At 35.0% G+C, this 18,098-nt stretch overlaps 1 pseudogene; it reads left to right on the top strand.

The window, feature by feature from the left end:
* Positions 1-4,091, top strand: part of LOC111148896 — a 30,185-nt pseudogene extending 26,094 nt beyond the window's left edge.
* The last annotated feature ends 14,007 nt before the right edge of the window (positions 4,092-18,098 follow it).

Below are 18,098 nucleotides of genomic sequence, written 5' to 3'. Positions count from 1 at the left end.
CAATCAGAGTGAAAAACACCACATAGGGTTCTTTAGGTCTCGGTATGCTATACAAATATTGTCATAGCATTTTGCTGAATAACACTACAGGGTGATAAATACATAAAATGATCACTGAAGTCCAGCAAATAATAGACAGGACACTGGTGAGTGTGCAGAGCTATTGGCTAGGACTACTTTTTGCAAATCAATAAGGCAGAAACACTAATGTTTAATTTCTCTAGAAGAGACAAAAAGATATGCAAATAAAATTGTGTTAAAAATTAAACTTTCACAAAGAAAACAAGAAATAATTAAAAATTAAATGATTGTTCTAGCTATATATAGTGATGTTATACTTATTCACCACCATCATGACATTTTTGTAAGTAGACTAAATTATTTACCTATTCTTTAACAAACTTTCTTCAGTAATTGGTACCTGATCCTAACTACTTTTTAGTACATTTGGAGACAACAAAATTGCAGACTAGGACAGGCTTGGTTATAATATTTTGAGGCATTGTTTCATGGAGACTATAGGGTTTGACCTTTATAAGATCACAGAATCATTAAGTTTGACTAAACAAATGTGCTCAGAATTTATCTCTTCTCTCCTTTGTCTTGCCTCCAATGAAAAAGCAGTTCAACCTTTCATTATTTAAAAAGTATACTTCTAAGCTATTTAAAGACAAGAGATGAAAAGAATTGTTATTAATCTGATCCATAATTTTAGGAGTAGCAAGGGGTTGAGAGCTGGGAATCAAGTGTAAAGATTTATAATACAAATGTAAAGATTTATCATACAAGAATAACTTAACCTTCCTGCTCTATGCCCCTCTCCACTCCATACACACACACACACATACACACACACACACACACACACACACACACACACACACACACGTTAAGCTATTCACCAGTGAGCTTCTGGGAACAAGAGATATTTATATACTCAGTTTCTAAGCAGACCATAAAAATGGAGAAAAGGGTAAAGGTCATTGTTTCACAGCTGGAAGCAGAGAAAGAAAATCCCTAAAAACCAGTTTCTCCTAGTGCTTTCTGTTCTCTTATGAGACAGGAAATAGGAGGACTGAGTGTCCAGAATGACTTTAGACTTCTGGCTTAGGAAATATTGGTGCAGTGCCACAATATCTCTCGCAAGGAAGGGATGCAGATCTTGTTATATAGGTATTAAATCATGAGCAAGTGATTATATGTTAAACTGATATATTTAGGTCCAGTTTCTTGTTCTGTAAATAACGATCTTAAAAGTTGCCATGCTGTTCTATGAGGTAAAAGGATAAACAAACTGAAAAATCAACTGTTCCTCAATCCCTAAAAGAGGGGAGGGCACAGGGTAAACCACTGCCCCCAGACAGAACACAAGGAATCTCAGGATACTGAGATGAAACTACCATGAGAACCTCAGTGGGAAGGGAGAGATAGGAAACTGGAACTATAACTGAAGAATTGCTGGAGACTCGATGTGCACGAGTCTGAGAGTTAAAAGCTCCCAGGGAACCCAGTCATCAGAAGGGCCTCCGCAACTCTGTCAAGGTTCACTTCAGTGAATTCTATCAGGTTTTCACAGTAAACACCAGAGAAAAATTATCTGGGTCTTCTTTGGGGGGAATAGAGGGAGGCAGGAACCATTTTTAAATACTCTAGGAAACTTGCTAACTAAAACTTTAGGAAAAAAAGGAAAAGAAGAAACAGGAATGACTGAGAATCTCCCTATATTAATGTCGGACACCAACCCACAGATCCACAAATCTCAGAGAAAATTAATTAGGATAAATGCCAAAAACAAAAACAAAAACAGACAAACAAAACACCTATACCCAGGCATATAATTTTCAAACTACAGAAGATCAAAGATAAAGAAAAAAATCCTGAATGATGTCCTAGGAAACAAAAAAGCACCTCACCTAAAGGGGAACAAAGATGAAAATTACATCCAACCTCTCAAAAACCATGCAAGAACAGAATAGAGTGAAATTTTTAAATGTTTAAAGGAGAAAAAACAAAACAAAACAAAACAAACAAAAAAAACACCACCAAGCTAGAATTCTGTACCCTATGGAATTAACCTTCAAAGGTGAAGGAGAAATAAACATTTGCTCACACGAACAAAAACTGACAGCAGTTGTTGCCAGGAGATTTGTCTGGTAAGAAACGTTAAACAGTTATTTACACAGGGGGCATGGTTTGGGGGCCTCCTGGGTCTCCACAGGCGTTCTGCCCAGGACTCTGGGGTGCCCTCAGCCGGCCTCCCCTGAGCAGAGGAGCATCCTTGAGACACTGAAGAGGTTGACCAGTTGCACCCAACGAGCACGAAAATGCAAACGCCTCAAGTTGAGGCTGCCCACAGAGGGTTTCTGTCCTGCCGCACAGTACAGCCAGGCTCCGGAGCACTTCCTGACTAAAACCCCTGGTGCCAAGTGGTCGCGGGCCTCTTCATCCTGCTCCTCATTTCCGGGTAACGCGGCCTAAAGGACTCTTTCTCCAATGGAAGGAAGGAGGCCTGTGGAGGGATGCTGAAGTTTTTAGACAGGCAGTCAAAGGGCAGCCCCCAAGGACCCGGAACCCTAGAAGACTCTGGCCGGAGGGAGGTGTCCTTTTTAGGCCAACAGGCTCTTGGTCCTTTTGAGTCCTGTCACTGGGCTCTGGACGTTTACCCTGGCAGGAGCCTGGATGGTGGAAACTAAGGTGAGAGGATTTCAAGATTACTTCCATCTTGACTTACACATTTAAAAATATTCCTACATAAAAAACAAACAAACAAACAAACAAACAAACAAAACTAACATTTTTTTCAGGAACTCTGAGCTGTTCCTCCCAGCTATGAGCTGCCCCAGGCATCCACATCCAAGACGACTTTAATCAAACCCCAATACGTATAAAGAATATCGTGGTGGTGGATTTTGTTTGCACTCCTTTGCTACCAGGCACTTCATATAAAGATGTGATGCTGCATGATTAGGCTAGAAGAGCACTTTTGGGTTTGATGCATTATACCAGTGTTCCAAACCAAGTTGTTGGTTATATCATCTTTGGCACAATTATACAAGAAGTGAAAACAAGCAATGTGGTAGAGAGGCTGCCCTTGGAGCTGCCTTCTCTGACAAGAATCCTGCTCATACTAGCTTGCATCTCTGTCAGCCAAGCCAAGGCCATAGGTGTTGGCTTGATTGTTTCTGGCTAGTGGGAGGTGGTGTACAGTTAATGTTGGACATCTCTATTCATCATTCAAGCAAGGTGAGGAAAATGATTCTTGATCTCAGTAAGGCGAAGACTCTGGGTCAGTCACTGTCTTTAACCTCTAAATTCAGATTGAATTTCTCAGCATTTGAGCACCCTCTGGTGAGACGATGGGCACTCTGCATACCAACTGGTCACTGCCTTGGCTTTTTCTGAGTATGTACTTTATTTCCACAGCCTGACCCTAAGGACACAGGGTGAAGGACTCCTTTCCCATGTTGTATCCTTAAAAGTACCAAGAAAAGATACAGTTACCGAAGATAATTACTCTCATCCTTTCTGCCTGGAGCAGATGGCCAAACAAAAACCTGTATTCATCAAGCCCTGTGGTATAACGACAGCTGCAAATTCTTTTTTCCTGACCGATGGTGAATCAGCAGTGTTGATTATGGCAGACGAAAAAGCTCTGGCCATGGGTTATAAATGGAGGTCATTTTTTAGGGATTTTGTGTAAGTATCTCAGGATCCAAAAGATCAACTTTTATTCAAACAACATATGCTATTCCAGACGTTCTAGAGAAGGCAGAATTAACTGATATTGATGCTTTTGAATTTCAGCAAGTTTTCTCAGGTCAGATTTTGGCTAATTTGAAAGCCATGGATTCTAATGTGTTTGCACAAAAATACATGGTTAGAAAAAACAAGATTGGATTGCCTACTTTAAAGAAGTTTAACAATTGGGGTGTATGGCTGTCCCTGAAATACCTATTTGGAGCCACTGGCTGCAGGATGGTCATGGACATGCCAACAGATTACAGAAGGAAAGAAGCTGGTATTCCTTAGTGACTGCCTATAGAGCTGGAGAGCAGGACCATGCTATGATAGTGGACGCTTATGCAAAATAATAGTTCAGGAAGAGGTGACCTGGAGTTTCTGTGCAACACTCATACTAGGTAATGCCATTTCAATGCATTACCAAATGATACCTATAAATTCTAGCTCTTCTTAGGAAAACAAAATTTGTGGCCCTCTGTTAAATGTTTTGCAGTTAGGCTGGCTAGTGTTCTGAGCTTTCCAATAATCATGGCTTACTGCTCTTTCAGGGATTACTTAGCTACCAGAATCTCAAACAGTGATAGGCGTAAACATTTGTTTTTGGTCTTTATTTTCATTGAAGAGTAAGTGAGTATTTGCAATTTGTGGGAAAGGTTAGCTGAGATTTGGAACTATCTTTGTAACATTTGCAAATTATATCCATTCCTATATGTAACCTAAAGATAGATTCTTTTCTATGAAATACAAGCCAGTGTACCTAAATTAACTTAATTATGGAAAGATAATTCAGAATCTGAACAAAAAAAAAATTTTTTAGAGACAAAGAAAATAATATAGGTCAGAAACCCAGATCTACATAAAGGAAGAGCATCAAAAAAGGAATGAGTGAGAATAAAATAAAAACTTTTTTCTTATGCTTAATTGATTCAACAGATATATTTTTCAAAATAATAACACCAATAATGTATTCCAGTGTGTATGCTTATGCATATACCATATATGCTCTATATGCTTCTTTATAAGTGAAAAGAATGACAGCAATGATTCAAAGAACAAGAAGAAAGAATTAGGTTTATTTTATAATAGCGTACTCACACTACTGGTGAAGTGGTATACTGTCATTTGAAAGTGGACTTAAATTAACTGTAAATTATTTATTGCAAATCCTTGGGCAAACACAAAAAATATGTGCTATATTCTAAGAAATGAGAAAAAATGGAATTCTATAAAATGCTTATTTAAAACCATAAAAGGGAGAAAAAGAGAGGAAGATAAGAAAAGAAACAATATAAGAGCATCAAATAAAAAATAATAACAAGTATGGTAGATATGAGCCCAAATATATCAATAATCACTGCAAAACAATAGTCTAAATGCACCATTTAAATGGTAAAGATTCTTAGAGTGAATAAAAAAAAAAACCAGAACCCAATTGCATTACATCGATAAGAAAAATATTTTAAATATAAAGAGGCATACAAATTAAAAGTAAGTGGATGGAGAAAATATACTATGCTAATACATAGCAAAAGAAAGCAGAAATAGCTACATTAATTTCAGACAGCAGATTTCAAATATAAATTTATTACAGTTAAAGAACGACATTATGTAATTGCAAAGAGGTCAATTCCCCAAGAAGACATAACAATTCTTAATGTGTATATGTCTAACAAGAGAGCATCAAACTGTGGGAGGCGAAAACTAATAGGACTACAAAGAAAAATAGATGAATCCACTATTATAGCTGGAGACTTCCAAAACCCTCTCTCAGAAATGGACAGATCCAGCACCTAGAATATCAGTAAGGGCATAGTTGATCACAGTCCCATTAATCAGCTGATTGTAATTGACATCTATAGACTAAATCCTACAGCATCATTATAAACATTCTTTTCAAGCTTCACATTGACCAGTATCAACCACATTTTTGTCCATAAAACACAAATTTAAAATTTAAAAGAAAAGAAATCCTACCACATCTACTCTCAGATCAAAATGGAATTAAAATAGAAATCAATAATAGATAACAGGAAAATCCCACAAAATGTGGAGACTAACTAGTACACTTCTAAATGTAGACATACATCATTTTATTCTGCTTTATTTTATTGAACTTCATAGACAATGCATTTTTTTTACAAAATGAAGGTGTGTGATGACTCTCCATCAAGCAAGTTTATGGGTGTTATTTTTCCAATACCATTTGCTTACTACATGTCTCTCTATCCAATTTTTATAATTTTTACAGTATTTTAAACTTTTTCATTATTATTATATTTGTTATGATGATCTGTTATCAGTGATTATGACTCATTGAATGCTCAGACGGTTAGCACTTTTCAGCAAAAAATTATTTTTTAATTAAGGTATGTACATTTTTTTAGACCTACTGTTGTTGCACACTTAATAGACTATAATATGGTATAAACACAGCTTTTATATGCACTGGGAAACTAAAAACTTCATTTGACTCACTTTGTTGTGAGATTTGCTTTATTGCAGTGATCTGGAAGTGAACCTGCAATATCAGCCAAGTGTCCCTTTAATATATAGCTCAAAGAAGAAATCTCAAGCAAAATTTAAAAAGTATTTTTTTCTAAATGAAAATGAATAAAGAATTTATCAGCTTTACTTATTTAGCTTGTGGGATGCAGCTATAGCAGTATTTATAGGGAAATTTATAGCACTGTACATATAAAAAAAGCAGAAAAAATCTAAAATAATCTGAATCCCCATATTATAAAACTAGAAAGAGAACAGCAAGCTAAATCCAGAGTAAGCAGAAGAAAAGAAATGCTAATAATTAGAACAGAAATCAATGGAATTTAAAACAGGAAATCAGTAGATTAAATTAACAAACCCAAAAACTGTTTCTTTGAAAAATAAAATAAATTGATAAGTCTTTAGCCAGGCTAAAAGAAAAAGGAAGCACACAAATTGTAAATATCAGAAAGAAAGAAGGGACATTACTACAGACCCCATAGACATTGAAAGTATAATAAAAGGATACTATGAACAACATTACATCTAGAAATTTGGCAACCTGGATGAATGAGCCAATGTCTTTATTTTTTTTAAAGATTTTATTTATTTATTTGAGAAAGAGAGCGATCATGACAGGGGAGAGGGTCAGAGGGAGAAACAGACTCCCCCTGAGCAGAGAGCCTCATGTGAGACTTGGTCTTGGGACTCCAGGATCATGATCTGAGCTGGAGGCAGAAAATTAACCAACTCAGCCACACAGGCTCCTTTGGCCAATCCCTTTAAAGATATATGATTTGCCAAAACTTGCCCAAGAAAAATAGACGATCTGAATAGCCCTGTATCTATTGAAGAAATTGAATTAATATTTAACAACCTTCTAAAATGGACGCACCAGGCCTGCATGGTTTCACTGATGAATTACACCAAAACTCAAGGAATGGGGCACCTGTGTGACTCAGTAGGTTAAATGTCAGCCTGCAACTCAAGTCATGATCCCAGGGTCCTGGGATCAAGGCCTACACTGGGCTCCCTGCTCAGCAGGGAGCCTGTTTCTCCCTCTTCCTCCGCCTGCTGCTTCCTCTGCTTGTGCTCTCTGTGTCTCAAATAAATAAATAAAATCTTTAAAATAAACTTAAGGAACAAGTCATATCAATTCTATACAATGTTTTTTGGAGGATGGAAGTAAAGGGAATACTTCCTAAATCATTCTTTGTGACCAGCATCACCTATAACAAAACCGAACAAAGTTACTACAAGAGAACTACAGACCAATATCTCTTTTGATCAAGACACCTCAACAAAATATTAGCAAGTTGGATCTAACAATGTATATAAATAATTATATACCACAACCAAGTGGGATTTATCCCAGGTATGCAAGGCAAGTTTACAAATTCAAAAGCCAACTAATTCAATCCATCAGTGAGCCAATAAAGCAAAATCACATGATCATATCACTAGATGTAGAAGAAGTATTTGCTAAAATTCAACCACCATTTATTTAAAAAACAAAACAAAACAACAATAACAACAACAAAAAACTCTCGGTAAACTAGAAATAGAGCCAAACATCCTCATCTTAGTAAGGAGTATCTACAAAAACACTGCAGCTGGGATGCCTGGTTGGCTCAGTCAGTTAAGCGGCTGCCTTCGGCTCGGGTCATGATCCCAGGGTCCTGGGATGGAGTCTCACATCGGGCTTCTTGCTCCACAGGGAGCCTGCTTCTCCCTCTGCCTCTGTCTGCCACTCTACCTGTCTGTACTCTCTCTCTCTCTCTGACAAATAAATAAATAAAATCTTAAAAAAAAAAAACCACTGCAGCTAACATCATACTTAATGAAAAATTCAAAAAATGTACCACTAATGTCAGAACAAGGTAAAGATGTCTCCTTTCACCTTTCTTTTAAAATCTTATTCTGGAAGTTCTAGCTAATTCAGTAAGACAGGAAAAGGAAATACAGGATATACAGATTAGAAAGGAAAAAATGAGATTCTTTTTGTAGATGACATGGTAATCTGGTAAAAAATCTGAAATAATTGGCAAAAAATTCCTAAAACTAAAAAGTGATTATAATAATGTTGGAGAGTAGACATTACTATACAAAAGGCAATTACTTTCCTATCTATCAGCAAGTAGATACATAGTAGTAGTAGTTAAACAACAGTTTAACTACCAGTTAGAACAGGTAGTTGAATGAGTATAATTTGAAAACAAAAACAAAATGCCATTTACATTTGCACTCAAAAAATGAAGTAGTTATAAATCTAACAAAATTTGTATAAGATCTATATGAGGAAAACTATAAAGCACTGGTGAACAATATAAAAGAAAAAGTAAATAAATGCAGAGATGGTTTATGTTTTGTACAGGAAGACTCCATATTGTCGGTATGTTCACTCTTCCCGTCATGATCTATAGTTTCAATTCAACCCCAGTCAAAAATCTCAGCAAGTAATTTTGTGTATATGGACAAAATTCTAATTCATATGTTCTAAAGTTCATATGGGGAGTCAAAGACTCAGAATAGCCAACAACATACTGAAGAACAAAGTTAAAGAATGACACTACCTGACTTCAAGGCTTTCTATAATCTGCAGAACCTAAAGAAGCACGAAATTCGTGGAAAAAAAAAAAAAAACAGGAAATTGATCATTGGAATAAAATAGAGAGCACAGAAGGAGACCCACATAATATAGTTGATTGATTTTTTATAAAGGAGCAAAGGCATTTCTATGGAGCAAAGATCATCTCTTCAACAAATGGCACTGGAACAACTGGACATCCATATGCAAAAAAAAAAAGAGAAAGAGAGAGAGAGAGAGAGAGAGAATCTAGACACAGACCTTACACCCTTCACAAAAATTAACTCAAACACATCACATATCTAATTATAGGATAACTTAAGAGAATAGTTTACCTTGGGTATGTTGATAACTTTTTAGATCTGGCTCAATCCATGAAAAACATAACTGATAAACTGTACATCATTAAACTTAATAAACTTCTGCTCTGTGAGAGATCATGTCAAGAGAACAAGAAAACAAAGCTGTAGACTGGGAGCAAATGTTTTTAAAAACCATCTGATAAAAGACTATTACCCAAAACACACAAAGAACACTCAACAGTAATTCAACAGACAACCTCATTAAAAAATGGGCCAAAGGCCTTAACATATACTCCCTAAAAAAGATATACAGATGACAAGTGAGCATATGAAAGATGATCCATATCAAGTCATCAAGGAAATGAAAATTAAAATGAAATACCACTACAAACCTATTAGATGACCAAAATGCAGAACACTGAACACCAAATACTGGTGAGAACATGGAGCAACATGAACTCTAATTCATTGCTAGTGACAATGCAAAGTGGTGCAGCTACTTGGAAAGATGGCTTGGAGGTTTACTCTTAACTATGTGATCCAGCAATCACACCCCCTGGCATTCACCTGCAAGATTTGAAAAGTTACTGTGTCTACACAAAAGCCTGCACATGGATCTGTATAACAGCTTTATTAATAACTACCAAAACTTTGAAGTAACGAGGATGTCCTCATTAGGTGAATGGATAAATAAACTATTATATCTAACAATGGAATATTACAGAGTGCTGAAAAGAAATGAGCTATGAGACATGAAAAAACATGGAGAAACCTTAGAATCATATAACAAGTGAAAAAAGACCTTCTGAAAAGCCTATATACTACATGATTCCAACTCTGAAATTCTGGAAAAGGCAAATACAATGGAGACAATAAAAAAGATGAGGGGTTGCAGGTGGGCAGAGGGAAGAGAAGGATGAATAGGTGGAGGATTTTAGGGCAGTGAAAATGCTCTGTTTCATATCATATATATTCATATCTGATATATCAATATATCATATATATTCATATCATTTAGGAGGAATAGAGAGGATTTTAGGGCAGTGAAAATGCTCTGTTTCATATCATAATAATGGATACATGGTATTATACACTGACTCAAATCCGTAGCTAGCATATACAACATCAAGAGTGAATCAAAATGTAAACTAAGAGCTTTGGGTGATTATGATGTGTCAATGTAGTTCACCAGTTATAACAAATGTGCCACATGTGAAGGATATTGATAATGGGAGAGGCTGTACATGTGTGGGGCAGGGATTGTATGGGAAACCTCTGTACATTCTCCTCAATTTGGGGGAACCTAAAACTGCTCTGAATAAAATACAGTCTTAATATAACAACACATTTTAAAAAATCATGAATTTAAGAGAAAATGGAAAGTAGTTTTAAGAGTTGAAGGGGAGGGGGAAAAAACTCATGCTGGGCATGTAGGCTATACTAAATAAATGCAGGATTGGGAAAGAGATAAAGAGGAGTGTGAATTGTTGAATTTAGCTTGAAAGTAGAGGAGGCAGCAACCAGGGAATTTCCCAGGATATGGTGTTGAGGAGTACAACTGATTGCCAAAGTCCCTGTTTTTAATAAGATTTGGAAGACCTCTATACTCCTCTGAAGTTTTCTTCTTGCCATAAGACTCCTCCCAACAGTAGTCTCCAGAACACCTATACAGAGATTAGTCAGTCTTGTTCTTGAGATCTTTAATTTGTCTTGTGGAAAAATGACACATCAGTTAAAAACCCATTTCTGCAATCAATACTTCAGGAAGCCTGGAGATCACATGTTTGCTAGCAACAATCTATGTATTTGCCCCAAAGGAAAGGTAGACAGACATTCCTTCCTTGCCTTTTTTATGGATGCTAGCTATTCCATCAGAAAATATAAAACCCATTTATTTCACTAGTAAGGAAGTGCTATGTGATTAAGGAAACTACTGGTAGTTCAGTGAAAAAAGAAATGATAAATTTAGGGGAAAATGGTCATATGTCAATTAATAGCCCTCACATTATTCGAAAAAAAGTTACTTGAAAGAAAGTATTCTTAACAGAACTAAGGACTTGAGAAACAGGTCTCTGTAAATGTTATTGTGACCAATTTTAGTCTTTATATACTCATTCTAATCTTTCTACTTTTCAGTGAAAACTATTCTAATTTCCAAACATGGGGAAACTAAAATCAGTACCTGGCTATTTCCTCTTATCCCTTTCACACATTTAAATATTTAGGATTTTTAAATACTGAATTCCTAAGACATCTTCAAAGAATATATTTCTTCAGTTTTTTCTTACATATTTATCTATCCAACCATTTGTTACCTACCTATGTTTTACTGCCTACTTACCTACTTATCCATTATCTACCTATTTATCTATCTATTTATTGATATAAATCTCTACTGTAATAAGAGTTGCATATGGCACACCTTAGCACAAAGGATTCCTTGTTAGTCATTTGTAAGATGCTGAAAACTCTTACCTTTTATTAAACTACCTACTGTGATCGACTTATTTGAGTCCCACTACCCAATTATGACAACTCTGTACTTTAGAAATGGGTAAAGAATAAGTAATCTGTATGATTTTGCATCTTTTCTGGTTTAGGTACATTTAAATTGTTATGTAAATTCTAGGAATGTTTGATAATATGATAATAAAAATGTTTTACACAGAAATTATTACTGCGATTTGGATGATTGCTGTGTCTTCAGTCTGTCTTCTTGGGTGAAGTCTTCTTGATTTGTTTTAATATTAGTCTGAATTCAAAACCTTACCCATTTTGAAACTGTATTTTCTCTAAGTTTATAGTAAAAATTATTCTTATTTAAATGAATCTGCTATCATTTAAGCTGAATTAATTTTATCCTTAACAGGATGAGAATATTGTTCTTATTAAGCTACACTCAGTTTAAGGCATTTGCACAATATTAACAACTTAACAATAAAGATGAAAATTCTGAGGTAGAGTTAGATCTGATAGCTTTATGTATTTAAAATCCTCTTTGTTATTTTTAATCCTCCTTGTACATACTCTCACATAATATAATTCAGTGTTTGAGGCAAACTCAATTACTGAAATTCACAGTATATTAAAAACTTTAAACTATGTTTAAAGATACCATTGAGTTGTAGGAAAAGTGGAGATTACTATAGGAAACCATATCCAGGAGATTAAGATGAACATTTATCTACTCAATGGGAAAATGTGTAATTCTTCTTGAGATTTGAAGAATTATTTGATATAATCTACAGTGCTTTTCCATATTATAAAGCAAAGAATTGATGGGGTTTTAAAAAGGTTAAAAGCACCAAAAAGTTTTAAAATACCACTTTCTTGCTTACTTATAATTTATATCTGCAGTTTACTATGTTTTGTAGATTGCTAATATATTTGTTTTCACTATTTATATTATTTCAAAGAGTATCAGAAATATTTTATAAATACAAGGACTATTATATAAAAGTATAAATGTATATGTTTTAATATATATGATCTTTTATTTGCAAGAAGAGATACATAAGTACAATAATATTGTCAGTATATATTTTAAATTCTTCTATCTAGTGACTAGAAAGAGTCTTCCTCAAGAAGACTCTTCCTCAAGAATCAAGAGGAAGAAAATGGGGATTTTTAAAAATCTAGTGTCTTAGAGTAAGACAAGGAAAAGAATAGGGGTAGGGGAAAGGAAAAGTTCCTTTTTAGATAAAAACACCTGTAGTTGGGATAGAATAGAATTGATTAGATAGATGATAGGTGGATGGAGGGAGAGATAGATAGATAGATGATAGATAGGTAGATACATATATACATAGATGTTAAGCACTGCATTGTGTTCCCCCAAGTTCATATACTGAAGTCCTAATCAGTACTTCAGTATGCAACCTATCTGAACAAGAGACCTTTAAAGAGACAATTAAATTAAAATGAGACCATTAGGGTGGCACCAATCTCACTGGTGACTTTATAAGAAGAGAAAATTTGGACACACAAAGAGACACCAGGTGTGCACTTACACAAGGGAAAAACCATCCACAACAATCTAGAGGCAGCAAAAGGGAGACCATTTATAAGTTAAGGAAAGAGGCTTCAGGAGAAATCAACCTTGCTGATACCCTGATCTTGGATTTCTAATCTCAGAATGGTGAGGAAATACACTGTTACTTAAGACACATAACCTTTGATATTTTGCTATGGCTGCCTGAATGAAATAGCACAGTAGATATTTTCCCAATTGTCATTTTGGATTCTGTGAGAAGACTGGTTTTTAATGTATTTTTACGTTAATCTGGAGCAGACACAACAGAGACATTGGCCATCAGGGATTATGCCCACTATTTTCTAAGCCCCTGTAATTTAGATTAGAGCTTTTCCTGTGTGCTCCCTCTAGGAGACAGAGAGAGTCAGTGGACCTGCCATTGTAAGGGTCCTTTCCTGCAGGAATGGGCAAAGTGACTGAAAATGTAGGGATGGGATGACCTAAGCCATAAATACAATAGAGGTTGTGACTGTATCACAGTAGACCAGCAGTGCCTCTGAGCAAGAGCTAGCCAGTTAAAGCTGGCAGGGGGCCTAGTATTTAATATGATACTTTGTTACAGAAATTACCAAAGACCATTAGAACAGAAAAAGGACAGATACATGGATCTAAAGCCTTTCTCTTTGCAGTGGAGGCAGGAAATTTGCAGTGGAGACAGGAAATTTGCAGTGGAGGCAGGTGTTAATTTGGAAAGAAGTAGGGGAGGAAAAATCCTAAAACAAAAACAAAAGAACAAAAACTCTGTATTTACAAGATGCCAAACAGAATGGGTAAAATGAAAGGTATTGTGTTAAGTTTAAATTGCAGAAGTGAGTCCACTGTCCCTATAATGCCCACACTACCCTGGCCTGAAGGGACTCATGAATTCTAGTAGGTGGCTTGAGTTTTGGTTAAATCACATAGACAAGCAAAGGAAGCATAATCCCCTGTACACTCCCACTATTGATGAATAAATATAAAACCCCACTAAAAGTACATATTTCTCCTTGAAATTGAACTCATAAAAGGTAACCCTGGACTAGGCTATTGAAAGTATTTGAGCTATTGAAATTGCTGCTTACAGTGATGCTTGAAATTGATATTAAAATAGCAGAACATATTTTATTATTTCATGACAAAAGAAGTCTGACAGGAGGCAAGAAAACCAGTCTCTGAAAGCGTGACTAATTCCCAACCCCACTGAATGGAGGGTCTAGAGGAGCTTGAGCACAAGCATTGTCAGCCATGAATATCTTAGAAAATGGAATGAATTGTGTCTTCAGTGAGGAGGCATAAATAAGACTAATTATAAGGAGCTGGGAAAGTAATGAGTGGAAAAGAAAGGGAGGAAAAGGAAGGGACAGAAAATTTGTTAAGTACTAATATTTATACTTCATTTAAACCATATAATTCCAAAACATTTCTACAAAAATATATTTCTAAACCTTTGCCCTCAAGGGTCTAAGATTGGAGTCAGCAGACTATCATATGTGAGGAAATTTGAACTTCCACCAGGTTTTCCAAGTAGAAAGGGATAAGACACAAATTGCTGATATCAGAAATGAGAGAGAGGCTATTACTACAGATTCAGTGGACACTAGAAAGATTTCAAAAAAGGGATATCATGGACACTTCATGTCCACAAACTAGATACCTTAAATTAAAAGGGCCAATTCTTTGAAGGACAGAAACTGCCAAAATTCACACAATGATAAGTAGAAAATATGAATAGGACTATATTTTTAAAGTAATTGAATCAGTAAGTAATAACCTCCTAAAAAAGAAAACATCAGGGCCAGATAGAGTCCCTAATGAATTTTACCAAACATTTAAGGAAGAAATGATACTAATTTTTTAAGTCCCGTCTCAGAAAATAAAAGCAGAGGGAGTTTCTTGAGAGAGATCATACCTTAGTAATTCAAGATATATGCTGCCCAGGATTTCCATTAGGCACAGATTCAAGTAGGAAAGGAACATGATTTATCTCTATGTCCCATGTTCCAGTGTACCAGTGTCAGAGCTTTTCTGAAAACATCCTCTCCAGTGAAATTTGGAAAGCAGAACTGTGACTTAGATAGTATTGCTTAGTGCAAAAAATAGAATACTCACAGCAGATAAAACATAACAGAAAAAGATTCTTCAAACAGTGAAAACAAAGTGGTAAATAAACACTGTTGGCTACTTACTTAAAGGTAGTAAGAATATGAATTTTCCCAGGCCCGAGCTAATTGCTATATTCTGAATTTAAATTAAAAAAGTTGTAACAAAATTGTTTTCATGCTAAGAAATCTCCTTTGTCTCACTGAGGGTAGGATATGAGTTTTGGAGACATATTTAGTAATGTATTAAAACAGATTGTTTGAAAAATAGATTGAACAGATGGCATAATGAAACTAGCAACTGAGCAGAATTTATCCATTCTTAAAATTTCACAGCAGTGTTAATTGTTGCAGTTTTATGGGCTTTCTCCTAGATTTTTCAAAGGTATTTAAAAATGTTTTCTGTAAAATAAACCATTCCACGGCCATAACTTGTTAATGACCAACAAGATAAGTAACCATCTCTTAATAATAAAAATAGCTACTTTGGGGGCACCTGGGTGGCTCAGAGGGTTAAGCCTCTGCCTTTGGCTCAGGTCATGATCTCAGGTCCTGAGATCGAGCCCTTCATCAGGCTTTCTGTTCAGCATGGAGCCTGCTTCCCCTTCTCTCTCTCTCTGCCTGTCTCTCAGCCTACTTGTGATCTCTCTCTCTGTGTCAAATAAACAAATAAAAATCTTTAAAAAAAAATAGCTACTTTGGCTACTAAGAAAAGTAGAATTAACTACCTATTGAACTTGAGCATAAATCTTTACACATTGTGGTATTCTGTGTTTGTTTTATAATAACATTACAAATACTTTTAGATAGTGTGCAAAACTTATTGATGAGGAGCAATGTATGATGAGTAATATTTCTAGGATACATTTGGTAAAATAACTATGGAAAAGCATGCTGAAAAATATTACAATATAGGAATATTATAAAAATATAGCATTAAGAGAAAAATACACAAAAGTTATATGATATGATAAAAGCTATGAAAAATATATTTACATATATATATTTTTACATCTGTGCATTTTGCCATAAAACACTAAGCATAAAAATATTCACATTTATCTCTATAGTTGATTTTACTTTTCATTTTTATATTTTTTAAACTTCTTAAAATGAACAAGAATTCGGCTCCAATAAAAATGTTATGTCTTTGCCTTCTAGGTCATTCTAAAATTTGCTGTATCTTAGTTTCTCTGCATATCATCCATAAAACTATACAGATTAGCGAGGAAAGCAAATAAAACATAGCCAATATCTCAACATATCAGGAGATAGAGATTACTGTAATCCTCAATTTATGTATAGGGAGAGAAATAAACATGATATTTCAATGGATGGCTTATACCAAAGTCCTGAGTCAAGATGGCATGGAATCCGGAGACTGCATGATAAAAGAAAAGGGGAGTGGGTACAAGGGCTTCGGGTAGATGGGGCTTAGGTAAAATCATCCCAGAAAGAAGAATTTGTTTTCAACATGAAAAAGCCCATTGAAAACAAGTTTGAGACCTGGTAGATCTCAGCAGGATATAGAGAGAAAACATTTGAACAATTATAATAATTGAGTTGGAAGTCATAAGTATCAATTGCTTCTGGGAGATTAGGCAGAAAATAGAAAAGGAACAATAATGTATAGACATGTAGAAGTGAATGGAAAAAAAGAAGAATTTTGAAATTAAGGGATCCTAAAGGAACAAAAGCAAATTAGAAAGTAGAAAAACACACCAAATCCTCCCCCTCAACGTCACCAAAGGTAAAAGCTTTATAACAAATGTAAATTAAAAAGATAATGCAGAGACATATGTACTGTACATACAACTAAATTGGTAGTAATATGATAGAGTTTGACTTCTACCACTGCAGATATACAAAGCAACTTCACATATAGCATAGGAAATTCCAGATACTTCTTCTGGGTGGCTAGCTGATCAGTTTTCTGCAAAGTCTCTTGTTTTTATCCTTGACAAATGTGAATGGTAGCCAAGGAGAATATATTGTCATGAGTAAGAGAAGAGATTGAGCTCCTTGTCAGTGCATGGTTGAAATGCAAACAAAGATAAATTAAGCTTTGTTGTTATAGGCTCTGTAAACTCTATTGAGTTTACTACTATAACAAAAACGTAGTGTAGAAATTACTATAGTAAAAATATCCTTACTTTCAATTATATATTTTAGCCCTATCTACTTCTCCCATTGAAACAATCTTTTTATTTTTAATTTTTTTAATTATCATAAAGTTGGATTTTGTTGTTGTTGTGTGTGTGTACAGGCCTATAAACTTAACACATATTTAAATTCATGTAACTGCCATCAAGTGATGATACAAACCAGGCCCATTAATCCCCAAATCTCCCTAATGTATCCTTTTATTGTTAAACCCTATTCTCATGCTTAACTCATGTCAACCACTAATCTGTTCTGCATCACAGTAGTTATAGAGAAAGTCATAAAAATAGAATCATATAGTATGTAACACATTGAGAATGATTCCTTTTATTCAGCATAATGCATTTCAGATTCATCTGTTATTGTAAGTATCAATAGTTTAATAATTTTCATAGCTAAGTATTATTTAAATATTATCATTTTCTATTTATTTGATTTGCATCTTTGTACAACTAAATTACTATGTTTGTATAGGTCTATTTCAGGACTCTATTTTCTGTTCTTTTTTTTGTTTTGGCCAATATTTTTTTTTAAATTTTTTAATTTAATTTTTTTTAAAGGTTTTATTTATTTATTTGACAGAGAGAATCACAAGTAGGCAGAGACACAGGCAGAGAGAGAGGAGGAAGCAGGCTCCCTGCCAAGCAGAGAGCCCGATGCGGGGCTCGATCACAGGACGCTGAGATCATGACCTAAGTCGAAGGCAGAGGCTT

This window comes from Enhydra lutris, unplaced genomic scaffold (genome assembly GCF_002288905.1).
Source record: "Enhydra lutris kenyoni isolate GAN:26980312 unplaced genomic scaffold, ASM228890v2 scaffoldscaffold21, whole genome shotgun sequence".
In the NCBI taxonomy this organism is placed as follows: Eukaryota; Metazoa; Chordata; class Mammalia; order Carnivora; family Mustelidae; genus Enhydra; species Enhydra lutris.
This window is presented reverse-complemented; position numbering and strand designations above follow the sequence as displayed.